Source organism: Gopherus flavomarginatus, chromosome 3, assembly GCF_025201925.1.
Source record: "Gopherus flavomarginatus isolate rGopFla2 chromosome 3, rGopFla2.mat.asm, whole genome shotgun sequence".
Lineage (NCBI taxonomy): Eukaryota > Metazoa > Chordata > Testudines > Testudinidae > Gopherus > Gopherus flavomarginatus.
The window spans coordinates 121,557,292-121,570,000 of record NC_066619.1 but is presented as its reverse complement, the minus strand read 5'-3'; positions in this window follow the sequence as shown (position 1 = coordinate 121,570,000).

Here is a 12,709-nt window from a genome sequence, read left to right as displayed (position 1 = left end):
CTTTTCTTTGACATTTTTTGAAGTATATTGTAGGCAAGGACAGAGGAAGGCTACAACTGCTGCCCTGCATGCCACCTTCTCTTTGTATAAGTTTCCTCTCCCAAAGCTGATCCTGGCCTGTCCCCACAATACATACTCCCACACACAGTCAACGGTTCCATAGGGCATCCAAATCATTACTAATTCTTACAACCACTAAACTGCACAGAGACACGACACACAGGAGAGATGACGATCCTTAAAATCTTCTATGAAAGGGCTCATCTACACTTAAGATGCTAGAGAGGCAGTAGCTAGGTCAATGGAAGAATTCTTCTGTTGACCTAGCACTGTCTACATGGGGAATGAGCCCAGCTCAACTTTCACACCCTCTGACTGATGTCATTAGGCCAACTTAATTTTCTAGTGTAGACCAAGCCTCAGAGAAGAGACAGAGAGACCTCTAGGCTTATCCTCTGACTGTTTTAATTCCCATTGAAGTCAGTGGAAGCTGGATCAGGCCTTTTATGAGTAAACAAAGCATTACTGAACCTCACCCATGTAGTTGTATGCTGTGCTGGACACATGGCCTCGGTACTCCTGATGGAGTAAACTGGGTAAGTACTCCTCATAGGCACTTTTACTATGACTGGATACAGTCTTCCCCAGCCTAACTGTAAATCCCAAAGTGAAATAACAATGGTCTATTGTTCATGTTGACTAACAACAGTTATAATGATATTAACTCATTTTTAAAATAGCCAGCCAAGACACTCTGGCTCTTGTGACATACATTTAAATTCCTGCTTAAAATCCAAGGGTGAGATTCTGAGCCTCAGGGTTACCCCAGAACTTGCAGCCCTAGGAGATGGGGAACTCTGGTGATTTTAAAGCTTGGGCAGCTCCAAGGGCCTAGACAATCCTGGGGGTTTATATAAGTGACAGCAGCCTCCCTGGGCTGCCCTATGGGCCACAGTACTGGATGCTGGAGTCCCAAATCTGCCCTCCCGTCACTGGCCCTGCCCACACCATGAGAGTTTGTGAGAGGGTCCTTGGAGAGGCCCTTTTAGAGCCCCCCTAGAATGACAATCTCATCCCCCAGAGAGATAAAAGGATAGGAGGGGTCCCAGTACAACCAGATGATAAAATGGAGGGGGGAGTACAATAAACATACAGAGAGCAGAGGTCATAATAAATAATAATAATTAATAAAAAGCAGCTTTGGAAAGCCTGAGGTGCTTTTGAAAGCAGAGAGATGCTGGTTTGGCTGGCTGGCTCAATCCACTCTATAAACCTCCCTTAACCATATGGTCCAAGCACACAGGCAGGCCGAGCTCCAGTGCCTCTGTTCCTGGTTCACCTCAGAATGCTGATAGCACACTGATATTAGAGAGCCGGCATGGGTAGACCATAGTGAGAGTCCCACTTCTCCTAAGCCGTGGCAGTGGCCAGAATAAACAGGATGACTGTGTCACAGGGAAAAAAAAGAGGAAAATTTGTTGGAAACCTTGACCACTGTTTGCTACATGGATCAGAGGGCACTGGCATGCAGGCATTTTTACAAAGCAAAGGGGTACGTATGTGTTCTGTTTGTGATAAGCTCTGTGCTTGCTGCTTGCCACACAGATATGCAACACACTGAGCCATGTTCTGCCTTAGGGCAAGCAGGTGGGTACACTTATGAGACCTGTGCCTCTCCTTCCTCCTTGGTTTTTCTGCTCATGCTGGCTCAAGAATGTCATTGTGTTATCAACATTCTGACCCGTCGCTCCCAGGTTTTGGGGAATGCTGAGGTGAAAATTTAAAGATTCCGTTGCCCTTTTTGAATGACGATAACGCTACACATCTGAATACAGAGTTTATGGCTGACTGATTCATAAATTTCAGCTGATATGTAACAACCTGCAGTGCTGCAAGTCCACATTGGACTAAAGTGTTTTACTGAGATGAGACTATCTGCAGTGTACACTGATGTATCTGTAAGTATTATTAATTATCATTCATTTGCTGAGCAACAACATGTTCAGTGCTGTAAAAGACCTAAAATACTGTCCAATACCCCACTCTCAAATAGCTTAGTATCTAAACAACCTTCCACTAGGACACTGCCTGCATGTGTTTCCTCTTGTTCATAGCAACATATGTTCCTTTTCCTCTTCCAGCTGTATGCTCCTAAATAGCCCAGTTTCTACAGAGACAATAGCTTGCAGAAGTAAGACAAGGTTGAGATGCTCCCAGGCCAGTGTGCACTAGACTATCTACTCCCCATCCACATGCTAAGGCCTAGTGTTGGGGTTATATCAAATGTACCACATGTCCAGTGATTTTGCTGCTGTACTGTGGGCAGGATGAATATAAGACTGAAACAGGGTGTCAAGGCTGAATCCCCACTCTGTCACTCCAAGTGCAGAAGGTGGGGCCTGCAAGGATTTTAAAAATTAATACAGTCAAGCCTCTCAATAACGCGCCCAGCCATAACGCAAAATCGCATATAACGTGATCATAAGTTGCCTCCCCTTTAAGGCCTAATACCAGTGGTCCCCAATGCCATGGCACCCGCCGGGACATTGATGTGTCCCTGCCTAGTGCCCAGCAGGAGAGAGAAGCTGTGGCCCCGCGCCTGCCAGGGACAGAGAACTGCGAGGCTGCGGGCGCCGGTGCTGACTGTCCCCAGCAGGTGCGAGGCTGCGGCTTCTCTCCGGCTTGGAGAGAAGCCGCGACCCCGCGCCTGCTGGGGCAGAGAACTCCAGGGCTGTGGGCGCCGGTGCTCTCTGTCCCTGGCAGGCACGGGGCCGCGGCTTCTCTCCCCTGCTTGGCACTAGGCACTAGGGGCACTAGGCAGCGCACATCAATGCAACGCATTGGGGACCACTGACTTAAACTGATTGGCTTGAAACCCCACTATACTGCCACCCTGCATTTATCACAATGGAATTTTTTGGAGCCCAAACATCGCGTTATAGCGGGTTTTCACTGTACTTGTCACTTCAGGCTTGTATTAAACTCCCAAGGTTACAGCTTTTGTCTATGATCTTGGCTTGGTAAACGCTGCCACCACTCAAATGCAACAAAACCCCCTCTGAACCCAGGAAGGAGCACTTGGGAATTCCTCCCTGTGGGGTCCCCTCAAGCCCTTTCACCCCCCCTCCAAGGAAGAACTGAGAAAGGAAACAAAGGAAATTAGCCATGGCTACCAGCTAATCAAAAAACATGCACAAGCCTCTTAGGACACCAAAAATCCAATCCTTTTCTTTAAAAAAAAAGGTAAAATTTATTAAAAACAAAAAGAAAGAAAATACATCTGGAACTTAGACTTTTGCTAGATTTTAAAAGAGCAATTCCAAAAATCAAGCACCCAAAATAGCTTTCTTAGGGGTTCAACTTAAAGGTTACAAGCAAACGAAAGCATCTGGGGTTAGCACAGAGGAGTCCGCAAGCTGGTAAGAAATAACCCTAATCGCATCTAGTTAACATTCTGATCTACTTACACATTGAAGTTCAGATAAGTGGTTCCAGGCATGCTCTGATAACTTATAATCAGACCTGGCTTGGCTGCTTATAGCATGGCTGCTCTGATCCTCCAGCCCAGAGAGGACAGACAAAGGGACAATTTCTTTCACAATTTTAAAAAGTTCTACCTTCCCATTGGCTCTTTTTGTCAGCTGCCCAGTTTTTTTCTTTACCTGGGGGACTTTTTAACCCTTTACAAGTAAAGCAAGTAAAGGACAGCTAGCAGGAGGGATTTTACATCTAACTGGCAGGCTGGGTGTCCATCAAAGGGAGCTATTTATTACACAGGAACATAACTCTGCTCTGACAATACCAAGAAAACAAGCAGCCTATCTCTGAAATATTTCACCAATATTATACACATCATAGTAAATGTATGTACAGTAACGAAACAGCCCTACACTCCTGGAGCCTTAATATGTCCCCTGGCTCCAGAACTGTACCAGGGGATATGGAACATACTCCAGACCTGGTTGCTGTCATCCCAACAAGAGTCTTTCCTAATCCTTGCCCATGATTTGAGTCCTAGCAGTGGGATATGTTAGCTCCTTGAGCTGAAATCGTAAGTACCTACAGCACAGCATTGCCAATACTAGTATTGAATGGGATTGAATTCTCAGAGGGTTGTTCCTCATTATAATATGTCCATTGAATGTTATTATTGTCTTTATGTTGTATAGTGTCCTTAACATGTTGACAGGGACATTTTGTAAATCTAATCCTTATTGCATTCTTGTACTTCGTGAATGAGCGCAAGTGGATTTTAACTGTGGCATTAGAATCACCATCCAGTTCTGGAATGAATCAGTGCCTGTGGAGATGCAGCAACATGCCCTGCTTACTATTCACACATCTGAAGCAATCATGCCCCTTGACCTGATAACGTGTGAAGCTATACATATACCTTTGGAGTCTTATCTGTTCGTACAGCTCACCAAGAGGTATGTACTGACTACAGCATCTTGTGACTGCTCCATTTAAAAACACTCAGGTGCCATGGTGTATTCAAGGAAGCATGGGAGAGATCCTGCACAAGCCTACACTGTTATGCAATTGTAAATTAATGAGTTGCATTTGCTTCTCTCTGTTTCAGGAGCCAAACTTTTGAGCTCCTATAAAAATGTCCCTTTATTGTGCATAGAGTGTTCTTGACAAGTCGATGAAGCATCTGGTGTGGTGGTGATGGTGGGCGCTGAAAGTTCTGTCAGCGAGTGTCATAACATCAATTTCATGTGCCTTGTTTTTTCTATCCTGAGGAAACTGCTGTATTGGATTGGCAGAATGTGTACCATTAGAGGTGTCTCCAAAGTGTCTGAGGAACTTTCTGCAGATAATTGTCTCTACTTAGTCATAATGAAAGAGACCTACAGCTCATCCTTGACCATCTCAGAGGCACCTAAACATTTTGGACTTATCATCAGCATGGAAAAAAACCAAAGTCCACCTCCAGCCAGGTCCCTCAACCACTACCACTGAGCCAAACATCGCCATCAGTGGTGTAGAATTAAAGAGCATCAATCACTTTACATTCCTTGGCAGTACTATCTTGAGTGACAGTTCTCTGGACCAAGAAATATCAAACAGAATACAAAAGGCAAATGAGGCCTTCTGAAAATGTTACCATAGAATCCTCAACTAGCATACTATAAAACAGTCAACAAAAATGATGATATACAACACAGTGGTGATAGCGTCCCTTTTACATGGGTGTGAAATATGGACAATTTACAGCAGACACTTTAAGCAACTTGAAAAACTTCACAAGCTCTGTCTCCGTTCTGTTCTGAAGGTCCAATGGTGAGACAAAGTCTCAAACATTAACATCTTTGAAAGAGCAAAAGCAACCAGCATCAAGGCAATAATCATCAAAACTCAGCTTAAGTGTACAGGTCATGTTATCAAAATGGATGGTGATAGATGCCAGAAAAAAGTTCTCTGTGGTGAGCTGAAACTCAGAGAGCGCAGGAGCGTTGGTCAATGAAAACGCTTCATAAACCACTCTTACGCAGAATCCCACACCATGCAGCATAGATATTGATAACTTCGCAGACATGGCCGCAGACAGACCTGAGTGGAGAGTAACTATCAAGGAAGATTGGAAACACTTTGAGAAAAAAATGGATGTGAAGAACTAATTGAAAAAAAGTCTTCAGTGGGAGCCTTCACATTCCTGTGTGACATCTGTTTGAGATCTTACTCCATGCAGAACCAGGTACACATCTCCACGAACAGCCAAAGCATGGTGAGTGTTGGTAGGGTGAGGCTGAGGTGCTCCACATGGGGAAAAGAGCACGCACTCTCTGAAAGGATTGTAGTGCAGCATTCTAGGGAACAAATTCTAAAATTCTCCCACTCTTTTCTATAGGCAAGGGTCATTCTAGCAGACATCTCACTGTTAAGGATAAGTAGGGAAGCAAGGGTACATCTACTCCACGCTTGTGACTTCCACCCTGCTTCCTATGCTGCTCACCTATGTGCTGCTTTGGTCCTCGCACAAGTGATTGCCGAATGGTGTGGGAAAGTTTCCTACAATGGGGGAAGCAACAAAGCTGCTTTGCCACGCCATCTGTGGCAGAGGATTACCGAGTACCTCCAGGAAACTTTCCCGGAGATCTCTCTGCAGGATGCCCAGCGGGAGATCTTGACGTGCATCAACACCTTGTTCCGCTGTACTGATTAGCTACACAGGGAAGTGTCCAGCTCACAGAAACACAGTCAGCCACCCACATTTCTATACTCTGAACCCACCTCCGTGCTACACAAACCACAGCCACTTGCCAGACATCTCATTTCCTGCTTCTTGCTCCCTAGAGAGTGACTGCTATGACTGGCTAGACACTTCTGGCATGATGCACATTTCCTGGCTGCCTGCCCCACCAGGTGACCCCGCCGGGAGCTGCAAATCCTCGTCCAACTCCACCTCTTCATCAATAACTTTGTCCTCTGGGTTAGATCCTCTCCCCGCCGCCTCTGTTCCCTCCGAAGTATCCAGGGGGCTCTTAGCAACGGATTGGGATCGCCACCAAGGATAGCATCCTGCTCCTTATAGAACTGGCAGGTCTTAGGAGAAGCACCAGAGCGACGGTTTGCCTCCCTTGCCTTATGGTTAGTCTGCCTCATCTCATAGACTCATAGACTTTAAGGCCTGAAGGGACAACCGTGATCATCTAGTCCAAACTCCTGCACAATGCAGACCACAGAATCTCACCCACTGACTCCTGCAACAAACCTCCAACCCATGTCCAAGTCACTGAAGTCCTCTCTGCAGTGAAACTATCTAAGCTGTAAGGGATACAAATGATTCCTGACCATTTGATGGTCCACATGAAATGATTTGGTGGCCCAGGTCTGAATAGACAACAGAGACTGATCTCTCCTCTCACAGCCAAGAACTGATCCTTTCTTCCATGGCAAGGTGAAGGCACCTTCATAGGATGGCGAGGGTTTTGAGGAGAAGCTGTTTCCTGGTGGACTTGTTTAGAATTCTTAACTTGATTGAATTTTCTACTAGTGACTGGAACTGAATGACACTTGGATGATGGTGGATTGTGAGGCCTTTAACTTTGCTCTGCATGCAGCGTGTCCCGATCATAGCCCTTTTCGCACAAGCCTCAACAAACGTGCCGTAGGTATCCCAATTCCTACAGCGCAAGCGCAGCTCGGACTGCACAGCCTCCTCTCCCCATATACTGATCAGATCCAACAGCTCGACAATGGTGCAAGTGGGAGAGTATTTGGTGCGATAACCTGCCATGGTAACCTGGGAAGATGCGAGGAGACCTTTCCACACAGAGCCAGCAGGAAATGGAATTTCAAAAATTACTAGGACTTCTAAGGGGGAGGGGTGGATGGTCGTTTAGTTCAAACCGCTGACAGAGTGGTTACGATGGGCATTGTGGGACGCCTCCTAGAGGCCAATAAAAACAATGAAATCAAGTGTGGTATCTGCACTGGCACTTTGTCCAGAAAATTGTAGGGGAAAAAGACATAAGTCTCTCATCGGGGTGGATGTATTTAGTCACCAAAACCAGGCATTTTTCCCGAAAAAAAGTTGTATGCACACACTGTTTGGTTGACAAAAGGCAGTTTTTGGCGACAAAACTTGGTAGTGTAGATAAGGCCTTAAAGTTTTCCAAGCTCTTTTTGATTGATAATAAGGATTAGCACTTTTCTGGCTCAAGGCAAACAATAACTCATTAATTTCACAACACTCTTGTGTGGAAAAGTAGTACAATTAGGCCCATTTTATAGGTGGGATAATTGATAAAGTGATTAAGTGGCTTGTCCAAAGCCATGCAGCAAATAAGACCTTGTCTATATTCAAAATTGCACTTCAGTTAACTTAACAAAGGCTTAATTTAGAAGTATTTTAAAAACAAGTTCATTTAAATGTATTTTAAAAACAAGTGCAAAATCTCATGGGATTATCTTCACTCGATTTAAACCTGGTTTATATCTATTCACTTTAACTCGATAAGGAATTGACTTAAAGGGATACTAGCCAGATTTAAATCAATTAAAGGACTTTGCACTGTTTTAACTAAACCAGTCTGAATATGACACCTTTAGCTAAACCAGTGCAACTTTGACTATAGAAACCGCCTAACCTAGATCATGACAACCATTAGAGGAGGGTAGAGCTCTGATGTCCTGGCCAATAGTCCCGCTCTTAAGTAAACAGGGTCTCACACTCTAACCTCTGTGTGAGAAATTGCACCCAAAGGTGCTCCTGGTGCCAGTAAAGGCATTGCAATATCACTACCAAACATATTTCTTGCTAAAGCTGTTTGAGATACATCCAGTATGAAAAGCACTAGATTAAACAGATTTTATTCTGTTGTGGTTGATCAAAGGGGAAAACTCAACTCTTTGCAGGGGAAGGGATAGCTCAGTGGTTTGAGCATTGGCCTGCTAAACACAGGGTTGTGAGTTCAATCCTTGAGGGGGCCACTTAGGGATCTGGGGCAAAAATCAGTACTTGGTTCTCCTAGCGAAGGAGCAGGCTGGACCCAGTGGCCTTTTGAGGTCCCTTCCAGCTCTAGGAGATAGGTAATCTTCAATTATTATTATAAGGGGTCAGGGTACTAACCTTGAATTTTCATATACCTAAGGACCTGGCAATACAGTTAAGAAAACATCAACACACTGGATACCCTCTTGGTGTAATTTCCATTAACGCTAATGGGAGTGTGGCAGGCACACTGAGGGAACAGTCTCGTCAATATTTCCAAGGCTACGGCCAGACTACCCGGCATATCGGCGGGTTAAAATCGATTGCTCGGGGATCGATATATCGCGTCTCATCTAGACGCGATATATCGATCCCCGAGCATGCTTATATCGATTCCGGAACTCCATCAACCCCAACGGAGTTCCGGAATCGACAGGGAGAGCCGCGAACATCGATCCCGCGCAGTGTGGACGGGTGAGTAATCCGATCTTAGATATTCGACTTCAGCTACGTTATTCACGTAGCTGAAGTTGCGTATCTAAGATTGATTTCCCCCCCGTAGTGTGGACGAGCCCCAAGTCTCTAATTTCCAAGTAGAATAATTACTGCTTTATAAATTTCCAGGATCCAATCATTAGAGCCCATTAGACATACTCTACAGTAATGAGTGATCTCAGTGCTCGAGTAATTTTTTTTTCTTTAAATAACAACAGATTCAGTCCATGGAGTTGTTTATGGACTATACTTGGAGTGCCTTTTGTTTCTATTTATTATCTATTCATGACATTATCTTCTCTGTACTATCTATACATTAGTGGCCTTGTTTCTTCTTGAGGTTGTGTATGCTGCAGTCCGAGGTGTGACTGCAGCATGTATAGATATACCCAAGCTAACTTTGATCTGGCTAGTTCTAACAACAATAGAAGTGAAGCCATGGCAGCATGGACTGTAAAACTCCGCTTGGAAGCCTGGGTACATACTCAAGCAGCTAGCCCATGCTGCTGCAGGCCAGATTTGCTACTATTATTATTTGAGGAAGGATATTTCTGCGTGTGATGCACTCACACCTCTGATTGCAGTGTGGACATACCCTTGGAGTCACAGCTTAACTAGGAGGGAAATTCATTCCAGTGCAGAGGGCCTTGCAAGGTTCTATGTGATACTTAAGTTCCCTCAGGGTGAAAATTTATGAAGGCCCAGCCCTACTGCTGTGCCATGGAGGGAGAGCAGGAGCAAAGCTGCCATGGACTGGGGGGACAGTAGTCCCTGTGTGTTGCAGAAGGCAATCTGCCTGGGCACTACATAGGCTGACAAAAAGGGAGTGTGATGGGGGAGAGCCTAGGATGTAGGCTGGAGTAGTGGCTGCAGCCCCACACTCTGGGCAGGGACTAGGTGTGGATTATACCTCCTAGTCAGCAGCACTCTACCCACACAGAGCCTTATCTCATATATTTTATGCCGTGAAGTAAATGTCCTTAATTTGGCTTTTAGTGATACATGGGGTCATTGCATGTGCCTTTCTCCCTGGAGTGAATTTTGCCCTAAAAGAACCAGTATGCTAACGGCCCTACCTCATCCCCATCTCCTGCTGTGTGGTTTACTGTATGCAGATTTGTTTGGTAAAACGTCATTATCTTCATCCATCCTATCTCCTGCTAAAGCTACCCTGGGTCTGGCCTCACTCAGCCAACTTAGCAGCTTGCAGCCCCTCAGTCACTGCCATGAACCATATCTGCTCAGCCAAGCTCAGTAAATCTTGTCTTTTCCCTTATATACGCATCTGAGAGACATAGCTCACACAGAAACTTCAGGCTGTGAAGGATTTACAGACTGAGCACTACTGAATGGAAACCTTTGTTCTGTAGTTGTTTAATGGATAATGCTTTGAACTACTGTATGCAGTGTTGTTGTAGCATGTTGGACCCAGGATATTAGAGAGACATAGTGGGTGAATATCTTTTATTGAACCAACTTGTTAGCGTGAGAGAGACAAGCTTCCAGACCTGAAGAAGAGCTCTGTGTAGCTTGAAAGCTTGTCTCTCACACTAACAGAAGTTGGTCCAATAAAAGATATCACTTCCCATTTTCTTCCTCTAAATGCTTTGAATAGCCATAACTAAAGAAGTATAGTGCAACAAATAAATGGTAAAAGACTGGCCCCTCTAAATTAGCTGTGTATCCACATTATTGTTTAGCATTGTTCAAGGCAAGTTATGAGTTACTTTTTTTCCACTATTGTTCAGTGCATCCTTGTAATTCTTAAGAGCTATTATATTTTACCCATTTCCATAGCAACATCTGCTAGTGAGACAGAACTGATCAACTTCATTCTTTATAGCTGCAGTATTCAAGCAAAATAAATTTTTGAAGCAAAGATGTAAAGGGAATCTTGTCTCCAACCCATGTTTTTGTACTGCTTATAAGATGGGAGCTATAAAGATTAGGTGAAATGACCTTCTGTTCCCAACCATTACATTAACTTTATCAGAACCACTGAAATACCTAAAGTTTCACAATCTTGTCTTTTAAAAATTATAAATTTAATCCTCATTTACCCTCATTACTTGTGTCTCTCATTAACATGCCGTAAACTCAATACTAGGGATTTGTGCAGATTCCAGTTCGCTGTAAATCTGTTCCACCCGTAGGCCCCAACCTTGCAAACACTGACTTACATGAGTAGATTTAACACATAACAGTAGCCTCACTGAACTCGATCTGCATCACTGAATAATACTTTGCTTCCTGCCTTGGTGGAGCTGGGCCAGAGTCACAGAGGACCTGATTCACAGCCCATCAGTCAGTGTGAGTCTTTCCTCTGCCTTTAGTGGGCTTTTGGGTCAAGTTCATGGAGCACTGTGTGAACATTTAAATAGGGGACTAAAACTCTCAACCTCCCCCTGCCTCCCCTCTGATTGTGAAATCAGCAAATGACTGCCACTAAGGGGCTTCTTAGGAGCTGTGGCTGCAGGGTCCAGTAGTGTCTTGGGAAGCATTGCCGGCGCAGTCTCTTTCATCAAGTGTGTCTCATGAACATTGTCAGGGCTTGGACGTCATCAGTGCCACGTCAGGAGTCAGCTAACACTAGAGCTGTGTAGAACTACCATATTCTATTCCCAAGCATTCGGAGGGGGGGACTGATGCTTTTGTGGAGTTTTATTCCCAAATTTGATCTGGGCAAAGCATTGCCATTTACAAATGCACATAGATGTCTGTAAAAATAAATAATTAAAACAATAAAATGTTACTGTAAAGGCAAAATCCTGATGTCAGACCTCCCACTTACCTAGCACAAGGATTTTAGAAAGACATAAAAATGACTCCTTGAAATGCAACTCCCTAGAGTGCAGGGCAGCAACCCAGATGGACAACTAGAACACAGTGTTACTATTTATTATTTGCAGTTTGGTAGCATGTAGGAACCCCAGTCACGACAGAGGACCCCACCATGTTAGCTGCTGTACAAGATGATGGTCCTTGCCCCAAGAAACTTACAATCAGGGGTGCTGCACAACAGTGTGGGCCAAGGACAATGGGCCAAATCCCCAGATTTTAATTTTATGGGGACTTTAAAGTGTATGTGGGACAACAGGACCTCAGTTTTTAAGATCACAGTAAGAGACCTCACATGCACATAGCAAGATGCTGACGACAAGAGACTGCAGCAATTTCAGTTTACACTTCATAGTACAATTGTACAAATAATAATGATCCTAGCCTATGGTTCAGTGACAAGCTAGACAGTGTTTGACATTGCTAGTAAACTCTCTCTCCACCCCTTCGATTTAGCTGGGGCTAGCTTACACAGAAGATGGGGCAATTGTAGACATATTTTGTATTTTGCCTATATTAAGTACCATGGCTATAGCAGTCCTGTGTGTTTGCAAACTGATATTTGCCACCACCACTAAGGGTTCTGCTTCCTAATATCACCCTCTGGAAACAATATGGCACCTGTACAATTCCTTGCTACAAGGAATCAAAGCGAACCCAACTCTGATGATGTTCAGATCATAAACACCCCTTTTTAATAAAGCCTCCTGCCAGAAACAGCACTCTCTCAATGTGTCACCTTCTGCATTTGTAACGCACTCATCAGCCCAGGATCGAGACCACTGTCCTCAGAACACATACAAGCTGTTAAAATGTCAGCCTTTCTTTTTATACTCAAGTCAAACTCTCACAATCAGAAGTGTAGCTGTTCGAAATGTCTCTTGAGAAGCAACATTTCTCCAAATAGACATTAAAACAGTCCAGACATAAGAACTT